The sequence below is a fragment of the Micrasema longulum genome, unplaced genomic scaffold, assembly GCF_059751315.1.
Source record: "Micrasema longulum isolate JH-2025_06_02 unplaced genomic scaffold, ASM5975131v1 h1tg000657l, whole genome shotgun sequence".
Taxonomy (NCBI): domain Eukaryota; kingdom Metazoa; phylum Arthropoda; class Insecta; order Trichoptera; family Brachycentridae; genus Micrasema; species Micrasema longulum.
In genome coordinates, this window is record NW_028277853.1 from 155,685 (window position 1) to 175,293 (window position 19,609).

Consider the following 19,609-nt stretch of genomic DNA (forward strand, 5'->3'; position numbering starts at 1 on the left):
TATATATATTTTTCTTTTTGTAATGACTTCTAAAAAATCCTAAAAAAAGTGGAGAATTATCGGCTTAATGGTACATTGGTTTTCCACGAAATAAATTTACTAAAAATAACATTTAAAATCAATCCAACCCAATGTAAGTTTACCATGCCGCTGCCGTGTGTATTTGCACGATACGTCTGAAATGGGCAATCGTTGTGTCTCCTTCTATCTCCCGCCTGACGACATTCTTGACCTTCCGTCTCATAAGACCAGCGACCGTACGAACCTCGTGATCTCAACGGTCGTATTCTGACTAATGGTGTAAAATTAAGCGACGTTGCATTTTCAATGTTATTAGGTCGTCTCTCTGTGTAGGCAGTTATAAATATCGCTTACTTTTTAAAAATGGGTTTTGGTCCTGTGGCTAGTGTCTCGGACTCACGGATCAAAGGTCCGTGATTCAAATCCCACTTTACCCCAACTTGATTCTCATTTTCTTTTAATGAGTTATTTACAACTCGTTAAAAACGGCCCTCAAAATTAAATATTTGGGTAAATATTTTCTTTTATTTAAAAAAAAAATATATCTCAAAAAGAAGCACTTGCTTTCTTGATTTAGCCGAATATTCGAATTTTCGAATCGTTTTCAACGACTCCTAATCGACAGTGCTAAAAAATGGGAATGAAGTCGTGGTAGAACGGGATTCGATCCTTTGACTTCTATCTGAAAATCCATATTATTTATCATTCATAATATTATAACAAATCATTTAAAGCCTCTCTGAAAAAATGTACTAATCGTAATATGGAAGTCAGTACATTTACAGCAACTAAGACCCGTCATTGTTTGATTGAGATGATTGAGGCATAACACTTTTGAATTTTTTTTATTGACAGTCTTAATTTCTTATAATATTAAAAAATATGAAACATGGGATAATAGGTTATGTTCTTCAAATAAAATTATTATTAATGCGGGTTATGTATAAAACAATCGAAGCTATATATAAAAACCTGCCGACAAGTTGTTTGTTTACAAGTCAGAAGGATTTTAATTTTAAGATTATTGTGTATATATACTTTTGAAAAGTAAATAAATTGAAAAACTCACGATGCTGCCTATATTTCAATATTTCATCTCATTCATTCTTCTATTAGTCTTATTTTGGAAAGAATTGTAATCAAGTACCCACAGTTTCATACGAACCCAAGTGGTTTCTTGTTAATCAACGCATAAATTTTCAGTATCTCATTTGTTTATACTATTATTCACAATTCTTGCGCACCAAAATTTCTTGCGGAGAATTTCATTTACCTTTCTGATCGTGTTCTATCACTTCGATCTTCTCGGGAGAGAACGCTTTCTATTCCTTGACACACCACATAATTCTTCAGGAATTCCTTTTCTTTTCAATATGCCGCTAAACTTCGAAATGAACTACCTCTTTATATAAAAAAATGCACTCTTCTTGGCCACCTCCAAGAAACGCCTGAAACATAATGATACATTACTAACTTCCCTTCAATTTATATTCCTTTTCTTTTCTGAATCCTCTTTCTGTCTCTTTTCAAACTCTTCACTCAATTCTACATTCTATTAATTCCTTTCTTCATTACATAATGTATAAAATAAAAGTAGTTCCATTTGAAAAAACGAGTTTAGAACATCTATCTGCCCACTAAAACAATTATATTTCGAAAACATGTAAATTTTAATTTGTTTGTATTTTTTTAAACTATTGGGTGGCTATGATGTAACATGAGTCTAAATAGGATACAAGACTTGCTATATCTCTCTTATTTATTTAAATGATGTAGTTGTATTTTTCGTAATCTCTAAATGGACATTTTGACATTGGATTTGGAAAGTTAAATGTGCATGAATATGCTGAATTTTATAACAAAAATATTTATATTTTCTTTGCAAATAAAAGAGATTCGTATACCGAAATAAATATGTTTTACTGTAAAAGAAAAAGCATGTCAATAACATTTTTAACAAAAAAGACAGAGACGCTGTTCTGGGGCTGGTGTTCGTGTGAAAGAGATCAAAATAAAAATAGAAATGTAATATGTGGAAAGCGAGAAGACTCATTAGATATATGACTGGCGTACTTATGATTTTTTATGTATTTAGCCATGACAAGCTTAAATAAAATTGTTTTTTCATTATATATATATATATATATATATATATATATACTGAATATAATATATCTGTGGTCATGGCCAATTATAACAGTTACATGAAGAAACATATTTACAAGAAACTGAAAAAAAAACATAGAACTCTGTAGCACAGACAAACAAGTGCAATTAAATATTAGTATTCAATATATTTTTTAAATGATTTAATTTTAATTTTATTCAATTAATTATCAATTTTTTAATGTTTTATAAATTATGGGATAGGAATTATTAGCATTTCAGAATATTCTTTTACTTGTGGTAACACGATGCTACATCACCGCGTGTAAAGAAATTGTGTAGCACAGCCATTTAAGAGTTTAGCATACATTTTTGACCAGTTTTTAAACAGTCTGTTTTTTATTGTCTGTTAGATATTGTTAAAATAAAAATAATAAAATTTAAAAAAAATACTGTTTTTTTTGGATTTTTAAAAATAGTTTAAATATTATGTTTCTGTACGGTTGGTATACGGGAATGAGACCTGTAATTTATACATAGGTGTGTACAAACGTATATTGAACATTTGTTAAAACTAATAATTTATTAAGTAATGTACAGTTTCTGTACACGAACCGACCTGGATTAAAAATATTTAAGTTCGTTTTATTAACTGTTTGATAAAATTTAAAAGTTTATTTTAACTCGTATTCGCATAATAATATCGGTTATTATTAACTGATACATAAAATTCACGTTTTTATTTTCTGTGAAACGATGAAACGCTTTACAAGATACCATACAACTATCCACTAGTCGCAAATAATAATGGAAATATTATAACGCCACGGTAAAAATAATAACACACGTTCAGAATAAATCAACAGGTGCCCGTAAGTACCTTCACCCATACCAGCACAATGCCACACACAACGTACATAATTTTCTTCGTGAGACTTGATCGACCTCTGTAGGGATACAAAACATTAATCTTATCATTTTATTATTAACATAATTGTTAATTTAATGCTGTAGCATATAGTGTTTCAATGAATTTGCATTTAAATTAATTTTTAATCTGATTAAGTGCCATTTGAAACTCTGTGTCCCCGTTCTATCAAGTCGAATTATTTGTAAATAATTAAAAACGCTTCTCTTTGTCGTGTGCAAAATATAAGTCAAATATTATTTTAAGCACTAACTTCGTGATTTTTTATTTAACATGATATTAATTAAATAATTCATCACTAAATTAATTATTTAAATAACGGTTCTTTCCTAAAAACGTTTAATAATTAAAAATATCTCGTATTTCATTACTTACTCTAACCCTCGTGTTATTTGATGAGAAATGGTAACCTAAGCAAAAGAACACTCTACACGTGTTAGCAGATGATGCATTCAAGGTTCGTACGTGTTATTTGTAAGAAATGTAATATTTAGTTATTAGTTTTATTATTGATAACTTATAAAGCGCCATTTTTGTAATATAATACCTCAAGGGAGCTTTACATGGTGATTCTATAGATAAATAAATTTAATTGAAGCTTTCAAATTTGTAATTTAATTAAAACAATTAATTTTGTTCCCACATGCTACGGATTTATTCAAATGATTTTGTGAACAAGTGGGTTTTAAGCTTTTTCCTAAACATCACTTCACTCTCACAGCCTCGCACCTCTGCTGGGAGAGCATTCCATGCCATAGGGCCTGCGACCGCAAATGCGCGTTCACTGAATTTAGTGCGCTGTTTGCGTAGAGGTATAATATTTTTTTCTCTTGCCGTAGACGTAGCTGATCTAAGCGTAAGACGCCTGTTAGCCAGTTCATCTGGAATGCATAGTTCTCTTAAATATTCCGGAGCAGAGTTGTGCAGTAAATTATACATAAGCACACATTGTTTGTATTCCACCCTCTGTGTAGCTAGTGTAATTCCTAGTGTAATTCGTAGCTAGTGTAATTCCCGAAGTAGTGGAGTGATATGACTGAACTTAGAGATCCCAAAAATAAGTCTTCCTGCAGCATTTAATACAGACTGTAGGCGAGTCATTTTGATCATTGGTAGACCTGCGTAGATACCATTTCAATAATCGACTCTAGGCACTACAAACGCATTTATTAATTGACGGGCGGCAGCAAACAGCAAATTTTTGCGTATGCATTTAATTTGTCTCAGCTGGTAGAAGCATGAACTTATCGTTCTACTAATTTGAGCGTCGAGAGAAAGGTCAGAATTAAGTAAGACTCTCAGTAGTTAAACGGTGGGTAAAGCGGAACTCCCCACATTGGGTAGTGCTGTTTTTGATGGGTTTAATGTTAGTCTGTTTTTTTTTTTAATATTTTTTTTTATTTTTTATTTAGTTCTATGTAACATAGTCTAATATATATTTACAACACAATATTTACATCTATACTTGTTCTAACATTATTTATCACTATTATACACTTAATATCCTAATTTATAATATTAACTGTTTCATATGTACATTTTCATTAATTATATTCACTATTTACACTATATACTACCTAATATTTTTCACATATATACTTTTTACATTTAATTTAAAATATATTTACATTAATTTCATTTTTTATGCTTTCTGGCATTTCTTCAAATAGTTGTATTCCCTTGTACATGCGGCAGTTCTGGGACATTGCTTTTGATTTCTTTTCCAGTCTTATATTTTTAGACCCTCTTGTTGCATAGTTATGAAAGAACTCATTATTTTTTAGTTTATTTTGAAAATATCTCGGAACTGTTTTTCTACAACCCAGTTTCCTATTTTCTCAATGCGTCTATCAATTAAATTAACCAGCACACTTCTGTCGCCTGGTTTGCAATAAAAATGCGGTTATTTTATTTTAATGCCCTGACAAAGAAACAGCCATGTTTTAAAACCGATCGGAAAATTAAATAAATGCAGTGATTTTACACGAAGAAAAAATTTAGTTAAAATATTTAAAATTTCTATATTAGTCTATTTATTTCAACGCTGTTTTTCAAAAATAAAAATTTTGTTTGTACAATCGATACCTACACGGGGAAAGGAAAAGTGATTGCAACAGAAATATTCAAAATTGTGTTCACGCATAAGACCTGAGACATAATGTACATACGAGTATTGTACACATGTACACATCCGTACTAATATTATAAATGCGAAAGTGTGTTTGTTTATTTGTTTCCTTCGCGTCTCAACGGGGTGACCGATTGACATATTTTTTGCAATGGGATGGCCGGAGACGTGAAAAGTAAAACAGAATACTTATTTATCATCCCGAATTTTAAATAAAGTACAATGAAAACAAAAAAAGAGCATACCAACAATAAGCAACACGATTTAAAAAGAAGTAGGCGGTAAGGTGGGATTTCAAAAATAATCTATTTGAAATGAATTATTAAAATCTCTATGATTGACTGGTTGATTTTGTTTGCTTTTCGTTTTGGTTTTGCAGTAGAATTTTGGATTTGTGAACAAAATAACAATGCTGCGTGATTGTTGAAGGACCGGCAATCGATACAAGCTACTTTCGGTCCCGAATAAATGTGTCGTTCCATTAGGAAAATTGTCATTATTTGTTTATTTATTTACGGGCGTATTAAGTCCATTTTTGAAATATTTTTAGTATTATTAGACGGCCAACTGTGAAACTGGCGTCGCGGGTTCGATTCTCGCCAGTTGCAAGAAAAAAAATTGAAGAAATGTTATTTTCTCAATTGGTCTGTATGAAAATGATGCGAGTGCAACTCCGAGTAATAAGGTGCCACGGCTGTAGATGCAGCATTTCGCTCAGTTGCATAGAACAAAAGCGTTTTAAATTGTTGATTTAACAACAACGTGTAATGGACGGTTTAGGTTTGCGCTTGCCGACCTGAATGTCTATGGGCCATTGTTTCGCTGTAAACTATAGCCAAATTTGTGATTGGTATCCTAGAATGACCTTTGTCCGTATCGGTGACTCTACAGCTGCGACGCCTCATGACCCCGAGGGGTTCATTTGCACTGTGCGTGTGTACACTTACCATGACTATAACACGTCATCGTCATTCCCTTTTCGCGCCTAGCGGTGCCCAAAGCGCTGCATCAGTATTTCACATTGATCAATTTTTGGTTACATCAAAGTAAGATGATCGGTCTTACGCTTCAAGGGCTAGACTAGGGACTACGCAATATTGCAGTGCCGCTTCTGAAAAAATATTTCATTTAAACCATCTCTGAAATCGAACCCGAGACCTCTTTCGTGGTGGGCAATTGCGCTAACCATCAAACGACGAGTTAAAGGTAACAAATTATGTACAACTTTAATATAAACTTAAAATAGTTATTGACAGTTACTACTACTTCCATCACGCTATTCACGTAGGCAGAGAGAATGGACCGCCACACACATCTATCCTGGAATACATTCCTAGCTTCTTCCAAATTCATACATCTTGTCATACATGCCCTTCGGTTCTGTCTGCTTTTGAAATGACCAGACTTAAGATTTTGGTTTATCTGAACATGCCACGTCTTCCTTGGTCATCCTCGTCTCTCATTACCGTTCATTTTCACCATATATACTTGTTTTACCATTCTTGCGTCGTCCATTCGTTCTACATGACCAAACCATCTCAGAGACCCTTTTTTAATCTTATCAATTATGCTTGACTCAGATTTACACTCTCGCCTGATTTCATCATTCGTAACCTTGTCTTACATTGATTTTCTACACATTCGTCTAAGCGATCGAATTTCAACCGCGTTCACTCGGCTTTCATCCTTCCTCTGCCAGTTCCATGTTTCACTTCCATACATAAGTGTTGGGACTAAAACTCCGTTGTGCACTGCCAGTTTAGCTTCGATTGACATAATTTTAGTAGCAATGACTCCGCTTAGTGCTCCGTTCATTTTCCGGTCATTCTTGTAAATGCCACTTTCACTTCTTCTTCGATGACGCTGAAGCCCAAATCGCACCTTGGCCTCCTTCAACTGTTGCCTCCAACTTCATCTGTTCTCACCAGCCATTTTCCAATTCGCAACTTACCCTCTCATCTCAGTCTAGGCCTTTTGATCCTTCTCTTACCCCCGGGATGTTCAGTCTTGACTCGCGCATAAGGCATTCTTTGTACGTGTTCAGCCCACCTCAAACTGAGCAGTTTAATGTGGGTTGAGGTACAAGGTGCTTCATATATGCTGTACAATTCAGCATTTTGCCTAATGCGCCACATTTCTCCATCTTTCATGGGACAACAGGTTCGGCAAAGAACTCTCCTTTCAAATATATCCAGCATCTCAGCGGACCTTACTGTCAGGGTCAGTTACCTTTCCTCCATACGCCGATGCAGTCCTAATAATAGTCTTGTACAGAGTTATCTTCGTTTTCCTATAGACCCTTCTTGACTTAAACACTGGCAGCAAGGATAAATATTTTCTGTTGCCCGCCGATTTCTGTAGTTTCCTCGTTACATTCCGTGAGAAGAAAACCTAAGTACGAGAACAGGTCGACTGCCTTAAATGAGTAATTACCTGTGAACTGCACGCTACCTCTTGCCCTGTTGGATGAGTTTCGGCTTTGAGTGATCAGCTTTGTTTGTTATTCATTCATTTTCAAGCCCACCTCGCACGCAGCGGTTTGTAAGAGGTAGAAGATTTCGTTGACGGCTGTTAAGGATCTCCCAACTATAGGTCATCTGGATATCCAACTATCTGACCACTCTTGAAACATATATAGAAGTCAGTGTCGATTAATGTTCTGCGAACGACATGTTATAGTTTTAAGTAAAAGAGAGTAGGAGCCCGGCTATCTCCTTGCTGTAGTCCCCGGGTAGTTGTGAATGATTCCGTTGATTCTTCTTCTACCTTAACTTGGCTTCTTGTGTTGGTCATTGTTGCTTTCCCCAGTCTTGTTAGTTTTTGCGGGATATAAAATTGTTAGAGGATTTTGTACAACTTTTCCCGGTCAATACTATCATAAATTTGCTTGAAATCGAAAAATAATAAATAATGCCGCTTTCAAATTTCCTTATAATTGCGTCATTACGGATACTATATTAATATGTCAATGATTATTCCTTCCTCTATGCTGAAATATGTTTATTTAAATTAAAACGTTGAATTGATTATTTTCAATTTCATTAAAAATACAAATCGGATTATTGTAGATGAAAGTTTATGGTAGACTTAAATGTCTGTAATGGCTTTAATAAAATAAAACTGAAAAAAACTAACATTTTATTAATTTCATTAAAAACTATATTTTTTACATTCAATTTTAACTTGGGTTATTGCGTAATTTACTAATAATTTTGTCCGTACAGTATTAGGTATAATGAACAACAAGATTTTATTTTATCATGCAATACATATCTTCATACTTTGAATATGTAATTTTTTTCTCTTATGATCCAATGCCAAATTATCCTCTCCAAAGTTTATCTTGACCCCGTTTCAAGTAAATTAATTCTTGGATTTTAAGATATAAATCATCGTATTGCTTTATATTGTAGGTATAATTTTATTTGCGAATGAGTTAACGTGTTTTTTTCCGTTGTAAAGATTTATTTGCAAAATATTTCAACGTGTTGGGAGGTGCGAGTCATAAAATTGCTGTGATTTTGAAGCCCTGTCACATGAGTCTACATAAAACGATATTGACTTGATATCTTTAATTTTTAAAACAGTAATGTCATATATTGCTAATACACGCTTAAATTTTGTTATTGTTTTTACAAATAATGGAAAAAAATATTAACAAACAGTGTGTATTTCGGTTAATTTTAATTATATTTATTTTGAATAAAATCGTTTTTTGTTGAATGTTACACGACGTTACATCACAGTTTCTAAATAAAAATTTTGGCACAGTCTTTTAAGAAGTTAAATGATCTTCATCTCTGTGGTGATATATTTGAATCTAGACTATTTTCTAAGAAGTAAAATCCCATCTTGGTCTACAAACATTTGGATATACTAAAAATATAGTTTTTTTTTTAATCCTGCATTTATAGCATAATGAGGAACTTCAGCCCTACGGAAAATTGGATACAAGAAATGTTTTCTTGCGCGCGGTAAAAATTAAAGCATTAAATTATAGGGCAAAGTTTCTTGAAAATTTAAGAAAAAAATAATTTCATAAAAACGCACTACTTTGAACGATGTCATTGGTTCATTTGAACCGATTTATGATATGAGAGCTGCGAAATATATCCGGTTTGCTCACCGTAAACGAACCAATCGGGAGAACCGACAGAGAAGAACCTCTGACGTTACAGGCGGAGTTATTTCAGAAATACAAAACTTTTAAAAGTCATAGCGCTGATAATACGATATATAAAAATAAATTTTTAAAAATTGGCTCAGTTTAATAGTAGCATATAATTGATTTTTTTTAAACACTGAACTTCCTCATAATTAATTATCTGAAAATGCATGCTTTAGGGTAGGACCTTTTCTTTGGTATTAATTTTAAAATAATTTTTATCACTTGTTCATAGTAAAACTGTGCCTTGAACATCAAATGAACGACAATATATAATAATTATATGAACAGATTTTATTTAACAGATTGTATGTAATTAAATGATTGCATAAACTAGTAAAGCTTTATTAATATTATTTACGATTATTCTAAGCAAACAGTGTGATTTTTATGGCTATGTTTTCGACTTTTAAACTAGAAAACTCGGTTTCCCGCAATTCATGTTTATGTAGATATGTTCAAGTAATTCATAATTTTATTAACCCACAGTTTTAGAATCATAATGAGATGAACATATAAAAAAAAACTGGTCGTGACTTTTGTTCGCCTCTGAAGGTCGATTATCACAGAAATACCTGGCCAAATGACGTAATCGTTGGTGTTAGTCAACTTATGTTTAGTTTATGTTTTTCGTACCTGCCTAGCTGTGTAAAATAATATTTATACACGATGATATTGCATCGAAGAATAACGTTTTTCTCTTAATGAAATATTTCAGTCTATTGAGCAAAAACTTTTATGAATAACGAAAATGTGTTTATAATGTTTTCTTCATTATACCCATGTACGTATATAATATCTTTGAATAAATTTAATAGTAATGCATAATTATTTGTCATTATATATTTTAACTTAATTATTATGTTTATTAAATTACTTATTCTACCATATCTTATATTCTTAAATAATAAAGTAGACCCTGTTAACCTACTCTCCAAAATTAATCTCAATGTCCCCTTTCGCGTGACAAGAAATAAGTATTTGTTTCATCTGCCAGTCTGTAGCACTAACTATGCACAACAATCTTTCCTTTATCGTTCTTGCTCTGACTATAATGCTTTTTTTTTCATCTATATATATATTTTACATGCCCCTTAATTTATTTAAAAATAAATTAAGACTCCTTATTTCTGGCTACGATACGATCCCACTTACTATTTAATGATGCTCACACCTACACACGCCTGAACACTTACTCCTACACGAATACGCTCTCATACAAATACACATAAACACACCCTTTTGTCGTAACACAATTTAATCAAATGTATGATTCTTATTTAGAAACTTGGCTGGTCTGTCTTTAAACTGTAGTTTTTTTAATGTTACTATATCACTGTCGACTGTTTGTTTCTTTAAAATAAATAAATATGTGTAAATGTGTTACTATTTATACTTTATTGTATTATTTTGTATTTATTTTACTATCAATTAATTACCGAATTGAATTATAAAATGACAATAAATTATTAATAACATGTTGCCATGTATTATTTTATAACATTTCTGCATTCCATTTTTCGACATGTACAAATTTTTACTATTTGTATTTTTCTATTATAATTTTGTATATTGTTTTGATTATTTTGTATATTATTTAAAATGTTAAAAAATGTTTTTAATTTATATATAGAAGAGTCCCGACTTAACACGGAATTTTCTAACAAGTCGGCACATAAAACATATAATTGTGCTCTATGATAAAATTGTGTATTTTGCGCATTAAATAAATAAATAAATGTGTTTACCTGCCTCAATAAGAAAGCCTGTATCGAGGCAGGAACTACTTGTTTTTTTGTTTAGTCACATACACAATAAAGTACAATACAAAAATATTTGAATTGATCAATTTGAGAGTGCCTGCTTTAACACCTAGTACTTTATTGTTTCATTGCTTCGGTACTTTTTCCAACCGACTTAGCTATTCATTGATACCGAGACTGCTTTGCTTAGGTTAGGTGACACTTATGGAGCGGCTGCAGACATTACACAATATCACGTTTATTGGTCGCAGCTCGTCAAACTATTATTGACAATTCAATTACGTGACTTAAAAACAAATATCCCTTAACCACGAATCTCATTGTTATTTATGGACTTTTCATGTATCTATTTGTATTTATTTTCAGTATTTGACATACTACTGCTCTTACATTACGGTTAAACATAAAAAACTCGCCATGTATGCATCCATTTTATTTTTTATTTATATTCTTCTACTTTTCTTTCGAAACTGTTTTAACATCGAGTTTATTTTATGTCATCATCATCATTCCCTTTCCGCACCCAATGATGCATAGGGCACTGTATCGGTACACCGATCGCAGCATATCTTATTCATTTTTGTTTCATGATGGTAAGATAATCAGTCTTACGGTTAAGGTGCCAGTCCAAAGATTGTGAAATATTCTAGTGGTAAAAACACATTTTTAAATAAATTTATTCTGTCAACCTTGTCGGGAATCAAACCCGAGACTTCATGTACGGTAGGCAAACGCGCAAAACATCTACCTCACGAGGCCGACGAATATTTATTTACTAATTAAAATATTACATTTACTTTTTAGTTAATTTTTACAGGTTTATTTAACATATTTTATTATTTTGTAACTTCATTTTTAGTTACTTACTTATTTATTAGTTGACCTTATACTTAATCATATTTGCGATAATACAAAATGAACCTCATTCGCATTTATGTATTGGCAAATACGCATTTCATTTGTATATTATTTTTTTCGTGATAATATGCTCACTTGATTATTTGATTAATTTTAAATATTCTTTATTTCTTACCGTTGCACTTAATTTACTTTATTTTATTTACATAATTCATTGCATTATTTTATATGTTTGCATTTTTTGTTTATATACTTACTGTTTTTTGTGTTTACTTTCATTTTTTTATGTTTTTTTATCATATATTTTAAATGATAAAAAAACATAAAAAAATTCACATAATTTTTTTATGTACATTTACTTACGTTGTTATTTGTGTTTTATTTTTAAGTACGTTAGCATGCATGTTTTTTTATAAATACCCCTTGAGCGTAAATAAACTAAATAAATTAATTAATAATATCTCTCGCTAATTACTCCTATAAGCTTGTAATTATTTAATCCTGAAATTGTACTAAAGTTTAGTACAAAAAAAGAGATATTTGGTACTTTTATACTAGAGTCTTTTTGCTACCACGACGACGCGCGACGATGTAAAATGGTTTTATTTAATTAAATTAGCAAGTTCGGTGTGTTTTTCTGAATAAAACTTGTGTCTTATTATCATTGCCATGATTTGTTTAAATGATGCAATTTTTAAATCACACCGCAAGTGGCGTTTGAACGGTTTGAATCAGTGAGTTTTCCGGACACTTAAAACGGAAACCCCGTACCTGTCAAAACGTACTAAGTGTTGAAAAAAATGGCAAAACGGAAACCGGAAATCTATCACAACACAACAACGCTATAATTGATTAGTCATTATTCTAATAATTTAATCAACCTGAGACGTTCCAAAGTAGTTTATTTTATAAAAACCATATTGATTTTTTTTTGCATGCATTTTCGAGAAACTTCGCTTTACAATTGAATGTTTCAATTTTTACCGTGTGTAGGAAATTATTTTTTATAATGTCTATTTTCAAACAGCATTGACAACTTCTTCATTTGATTTGGACCTGTAAAAAAAAATTAAATTCGTCCAGTAAATTTGTTCAGTTAAATGACAACAAACATTTTTTTTATGATATTCGATCTAAATAAAAATGAAATCGTAAAAGTCTGACACCAATATATTTGTACGAATTCGTACTATGTTCTTTTCAACTGCCATCCATGAATTTAGTAATTTTATTATGTATTTTTCTCTGTTTGACACGTTAACTCGTTTAACTTTGTGAAGACAGAATTAATTCGGTGCTTGCGTATGTTAATCCGCCCCTTTTGTCGCAATTTGTCTAAGCTTAGTGTCACATTTGATGTGCCGTATTTTCAAAGAACGCATCGTGTATCCAACTTATTTTGTGGAAATTATTGAGCCTTCTTATTTTTGTCGAAAGTTGTAGCTAATTTTAATTGACAGAGCGCTAGCCATAAAATTGATTTATTCCTGTATGGATTGGACATTATTGTTGCCGTGATAGCGAAATCCTATAAAATTGGACTGTAGTAAAGATTGCGTTTAAAAAAAGTGTATTCGTCACATAAATCATTCGGCAAGTAGACGCTTTGTATAAGCTAACTAATATATCGAGAGCAACATGTTTATGAACGATATTAGAACTTGATATCTAATTTTAATTTGATTATTCAAACAACGTTTTTTCTAATTGCGATCTCTAAGGCGAATGTGTCGTAAAACTGCGTACGAGAGTCGCACAAATATTAAGATCCTTGCTTTATGTAAGACTGAGATAAGCATTATCGACAAAATCAAGACAGGAGTTTTGTGTTGGTTTGGACATGCAGAGCAAATGGTCGAAGAAACTAAGGCTGAAAAAAAATTACGACGCAAGTGATGATGCATACAGAAAACGAGAAACACCGAGAGCTGGAAATAATTGCCGTGCGTGCGTGACAAAGCTAGGTCTGTTTGCAAATACACATTGATGTAACTTTCTATCATCTCTGCCTACCCTTACGGGGAAACAGAATAATAGTTTGTTTCTTTTAATTGATACTTAAAAATGTAATTTTTATTCTCAAATTAAATATGATTCCCCCCAGGTTTTGAAAAATTTTCTTGAATTTTATTGATGTTCGTAAAAAGGGGTGCGAACCAATTCTAATAGATATTTATTTAATAATACATGGATGCATATTAATGTTTTTTTAATGACTTTATTACATTACCTATTTAAAATTTACAGCTCATCAACTATTAAAAGACTGTGGTAAATAATTCCTTTGCGCGCGGTGATGTAACAACGTGTTACCACAAGCAAGATACGGAATATTCAAAAGTTCAGGCATTGAAAAAAAGACCTAGATTCTTAGGTACTCTTTTATAATTGCTTTTCCATAATTTATAAAAAATAACGTATAACTTTACCCTGTTATAGCTAAATAAAATAAAAATCATAAATTCGCCCTTCATCGCTGTCATTCGTGCACCCTCCATCGCTGTCAATAACCGACTGAATCTGGTTATGCAAACACCGAACACAGAAAAGCGTCTCTGTATTTTTTGTTATAAGTTCTATCTTCGTGCTCTCTATTATACAGATTTATCGGTGTATTGGCGTCACATTTATTCTTCGCGTAGCAAGATAAATATTTTATTGTAAATTCAGCATTGTTTTACAAATTTAACTTTCCAAATCCGGTGTAAAAATGTCAATGTGAAGATTATGAAAAATACAAATTCATAATTTAAAAAAAATAATTAATTTATTAAGTCTCGAATTGTACTTCGTACTTAGACCAGTATGACATTTCGGTAGTCAGATGGCAGAAGGGACCATCTGTAATTTTCGAAAATGTTCAGGAGAGCTGAAATTCGTCTCAATTTCAAGACTTTAATCCACAAACTAAAATATTTTAGTGTTGCTTTTAAATAATAAATTACCATTCTAAGTGAAGCTGATTTTTTTATTGCTGCGTGTATTTACTGAAATATTAATTAAAACTTTTAAAAACTAAAATATAGACAAAAATACAGATGGCCCTCTCTGCCATCTGACTACCAATTTATTTATTTATGGTTCCATGAACCTTTTATATGATTACAATAAAACCAGTGAAAAATAAATACAACAAAAAATAGTATAATATTAAAAAAGAACAAAAACATCGAGAAAAGTATACAATGGTAAACAGTATTTATTTATAAAAAAGAAATATTACATGTATAACAAAATATAAATATTTACCCATATAAAATAAAGATAAATTAAAGAAAATAGCAGTAATTTTAAAACAGAGGAAGAGAACAAAAAAAAAGAGAAAAAAGAAAGTAAAAGAAAGTGCTTTAAAAGAAAAGTTAACTTTTAGGTTCATTTGAATATTAATCGTCATCGTCATTCCCTTTCCGCACCTAATGGTGCGTAGGGCACTGCATTGGTACACCAATCGCAGCGTATCTTTACCATTTTTGTAACATAAAGGTAAGGTGATCAGTCTTACGCTTCAGGTACCAGTCCAGGGACTATGAAATATTCTAGTGTAAAAACATCCTTTTAAATAATATTTCATATCAACCATATCGGGAATCGAACCCGAGACCTCTTGCATAGTAGGCGAATGCACTAACCATTACACCATGAGGCCGACAAATAAAATAAATAAATAATAATACTAAACAATAAATTAAAAAATATTTATACACACAAGAGTAAAGAGTTAAAACAAAGGTGAAGAACTAATCATTATTTGGATGTTTAATTGTTATTTCTTTTTCAAAACACAGGACTTGATCATCAGCGGCGTGGTTTAAAATAAATCTAAATCATCACTGTATTGATTTGCAAGTCACTGCATGCAAAAAATTTGTGAATTTAATGAATAATTAGCACGGTGATGATGACTGTAAAACAAAAAAACATTGTCTCCAGCCACACAAGAGTTAAAACGTGTTCATTGGTTTTGTATTACGTAGTGTTTTATTAATTTATGTATGACTTCAACTACAATGTAATGTGTGCATGTGTGCATGTCTACCCTGTTGTGTACATTTCGACTACATTTTGTTTTAAGTGCGCTCAAACATGATCACACAAAGGTTTTATTTACCAAAACGAAATAAAGGCCGCACGAATATGTCGGTTACTTTAAGTAAACGATAAACGAAGAGAAGATTATTATTGATACTGCACGCGGTTTTCACAATACGAGTAGAGTCGCTGGTAGCTGCGACTACTGCGACTACTGCGAGTACTGTTCAAATAATACTTTGATTTCTCGAGAGTTTTGCCTTGTAAGTCTTTAAATAAATACATACCCAAGAAAACGACGAGATCTTTCTAAATGGGTTCTGTGAAACGATTGAAAATAAATATATGTACATCAACAAATACAGTAGATATGGTAACATAAACCTCATCATCATGCCCTTTCTGCACCTAATGGTGAATAGGGCACTGCATCGGCACGACAACTGCAGCGTGTCATAATAGTTTTTTTGTGACATAAAGATAAGAAGATCAGTATAACGCTCTTAGGCCTCAATTATGAACGCTATCTTCATGTGTATATATATAGACTATGTGTGTTCTACCTACTAGTCATATCGACATCATATGATTGAATCAAGCCAATAAATGACCGTAAAAAAATAGTCCGCGTTCCTTACGTCATTAACATTTCAAATAGTTCTCATTTATACTTGAAATAGGCTTCTATGATAGAAAGTTCCCACTTCAAAGTGATTTTAAACTCCAATAAATCCCGATCCAAGCTCGCTTGAACATGATTTTTATATGACTTTTTACCATTGCCAAAACGATACACTTAACAATCGTCTGCATTCTACTGAGAGATTATAAGGCCGACTCTCGATAAATTTCTTTGATCCCATTTCTTGATTAAAATCATGTATTTTTTGGATATAAGATGATTTGCGAATTCTGAAAAATTATTATTACTGAGACATATTATACGTTTTCTGATTCTAACTTTGAATTAACGATGAGGAAGTAACCTCGAAACCGGTCAAAGTTTAACTCTAAATTAAAGCGGTTTGTACAAATTTACAAACATATAAGTGTAAAAAAACCTTTTTAAATAAATACATGTTTCATGTCAATCATGTCAGAAATGGGACTCGAGTCTTCTTGCATGTTGGAAAAACTTTTATTATCCAAACAATAAGAATTTTCAATGTTAATACTCTAGAATTGATTGATTGCGTCTGAACTTTATACTCGCACACAGGAGTTTAAACCATATTACGGAGGGTCGAATTTTCTGTCACACAGTTGTCCGTGACAGATAATTTTCGCCTGCTAGTTAGTCATAATTTTCCATACTCAAAGTAGTTTTCTCTATCCGCCGATAATCTATCGCGGTAATATATCATAACAGATTATCGATTATCGATAGATTGATACTCCGAGGGCAGCGTATCTCGATAATCTGTTATCTGTTATCTGTTAATAATCTGGAAAGGTTATCAGTTTACGTACAAATTCATAGACAATGAAATATTTTAGTGTAAAACTACCTTTTCAAGTAATATTTCATGTCGAACTTGCCAGGAATCCCGGAGCTTAAAGCATAGAACGTAGAACGCGCTAACCACTACTTTCAAGGTGGATTTCTTTTAGATTTTCCTTTAGATAAGATAATTTCAACGAAAAAAAAAAATATAATTGCGTAGTTTAATGTTATATTTATTGATATAATATTGTAGATAAATCCACCTGGTCCATGAAGAAGGATAGAAATTGAAAAAAAGTAATTTTCAGACGTTGCCTAGTATGTAGGTGAAATAATTCAATTAGATGAATCTCACCCGTATAAATAAAAGTTTCAGCTCCTTAACTTCACAAACATCGATAGATGAAAAAATTTAAGGAATATAGATGTTCAAATATGGGCAGAATGGTGAATGTTACACAGTGTGTAAAGTGGCCACTTAAACTAGCCAATGACAGGTCATAAGCCCTGTAGATCTCTAGACTTCTATATTACCTTATCTTTAATGTTGTTTATCTCTGTTGTAATGTATAATTTATATTTATTGGATATTTTGTTGTGAGAAATAAAAATACAGTTATATGTAAAATTATAAATGTATGTGAAATAGAACCCGAACTCTGAACGAGTGTTTTCGACTCGATGACTACTCTCGAAAAAAATTCTGATGACATAAATCGACTAGGGATAACTCGATGTCATCAACGGTGAACTTTATACTTCTTGATTTCTTTTAACGGGATTTTTACCTGGGAGTAGCCGTCGAGTCGAAAACGCTCGTCTATTCGTTCTATTTCACACACAGAACTGACTCCCTTACCCGCCCTGAAACATTTTTAATTAGGGGTCGGCACTTTTTGTTCGGCGCATTAATAGAAAGCCCGAAGCTAACATATAATTACGTTCTATGTTTTCAAAATAATTGCTTGAGGCGTCTGTTCAGAATATAGTGGCTCGGGATTCGAGGAGGGGGCGAACGGAGGGCTCGAGAGCGTTCTGGAAAAACTGAAAAATTGAATGAAAGTTTGTAAAGTATACATTCACCATACTTTTCTTGATTTAGCATTCGCAGAGAGGAAGACGCCGTGTTTTTATCGGACAGAATATCACTGCAGTTATTTTCGTCATATTTATATAATTGTTTATTCCAAAAAAATTCATTCGAATCTGTAAAAAAAATAAATTAAAGAATTTATATTTTTTTCATTGACCTACCGGGTTGCAATCGACGAGAATGCATAAACAAATAAATTGGTGGATGTTGTTTTTTAATACAAACAATATTCGCTTTTTTATGGATCCCAATCTGATTCTTTGCTTACATTACTTTTAATTTCATCCCATTTATTTATTTTTTATTGGATTTTTGGTTATACTTAAATAATATTAACTGACACTAAAAAGATTTTTGAAAAAAAATGAATAAGTTCACCCTTGTTGGTGAGAAAAGCCTGAAGAGTTGAAATATGGTTGAAGAAGAATAAACTTAAGCTTAATACAAATAAAAGTAAGTTTATGAACATAGAAAATAAAAAATCCCTATTTCACCAACAATGGTGATGGATGAATGAATATTAAAGAAAGTGAAAGAGATGAAATATTTGAGGATTTTTATAGATTCTAGACGGAATTTTTCCAGAATACGACATATGTGACGAATAAGATAGCAAGGAAGGTTTCTCTTATGGGAAAAATCAGAAAATACGTTAGTGCATATTCGTGCAGAATGATATATAATTCCATTATAAAGCCTCATATAAGTTATTGTACTAATATTTTGTTTTTGGCTACAGCAGAGGAAAAAATAAACTTACTGTTCTGCAGAATAGGCTTATAAGAGTAATTTAAAGAAAGAATAGATTTACTAGGATAAAGTTGATGCTGAAACAAACAAAAATTGTGACAATACGTCAACTGATATATTTTAATGTAATGTTTTTTGTTCACAAAATGATTAATGGGTATACCTCAGAAGAGTTGACTAAAAGGGTTTTTCTAATCAATGTGAACACGGATATGAAACAAGAAATAAAAATAAAGTAAGGCTGCCATTTTTTTTTTTTTAAAAAGAAATATATGCGTTCTTATGATTTACCCAAATATTTAATTTTGAGAGCCATTTTCAACG

The 19,609-nt window shown here is 31.7% G+C and overlaps 1 protein-coding gene across 8 annotated transcripts in view; it reads left to right on the top strand.

Annotated features, from left to right (window-relative positions):
- Positions 1-19,609, top strand: part of heph (polypyrimidine tract-binding protein 1 heph) — a 728,190-nt gene that overhangs the window by 83,002 nt on the left and 625,579 nt on the right. The gene's annotated exons all lie outside the window — the stretch shown is intronic.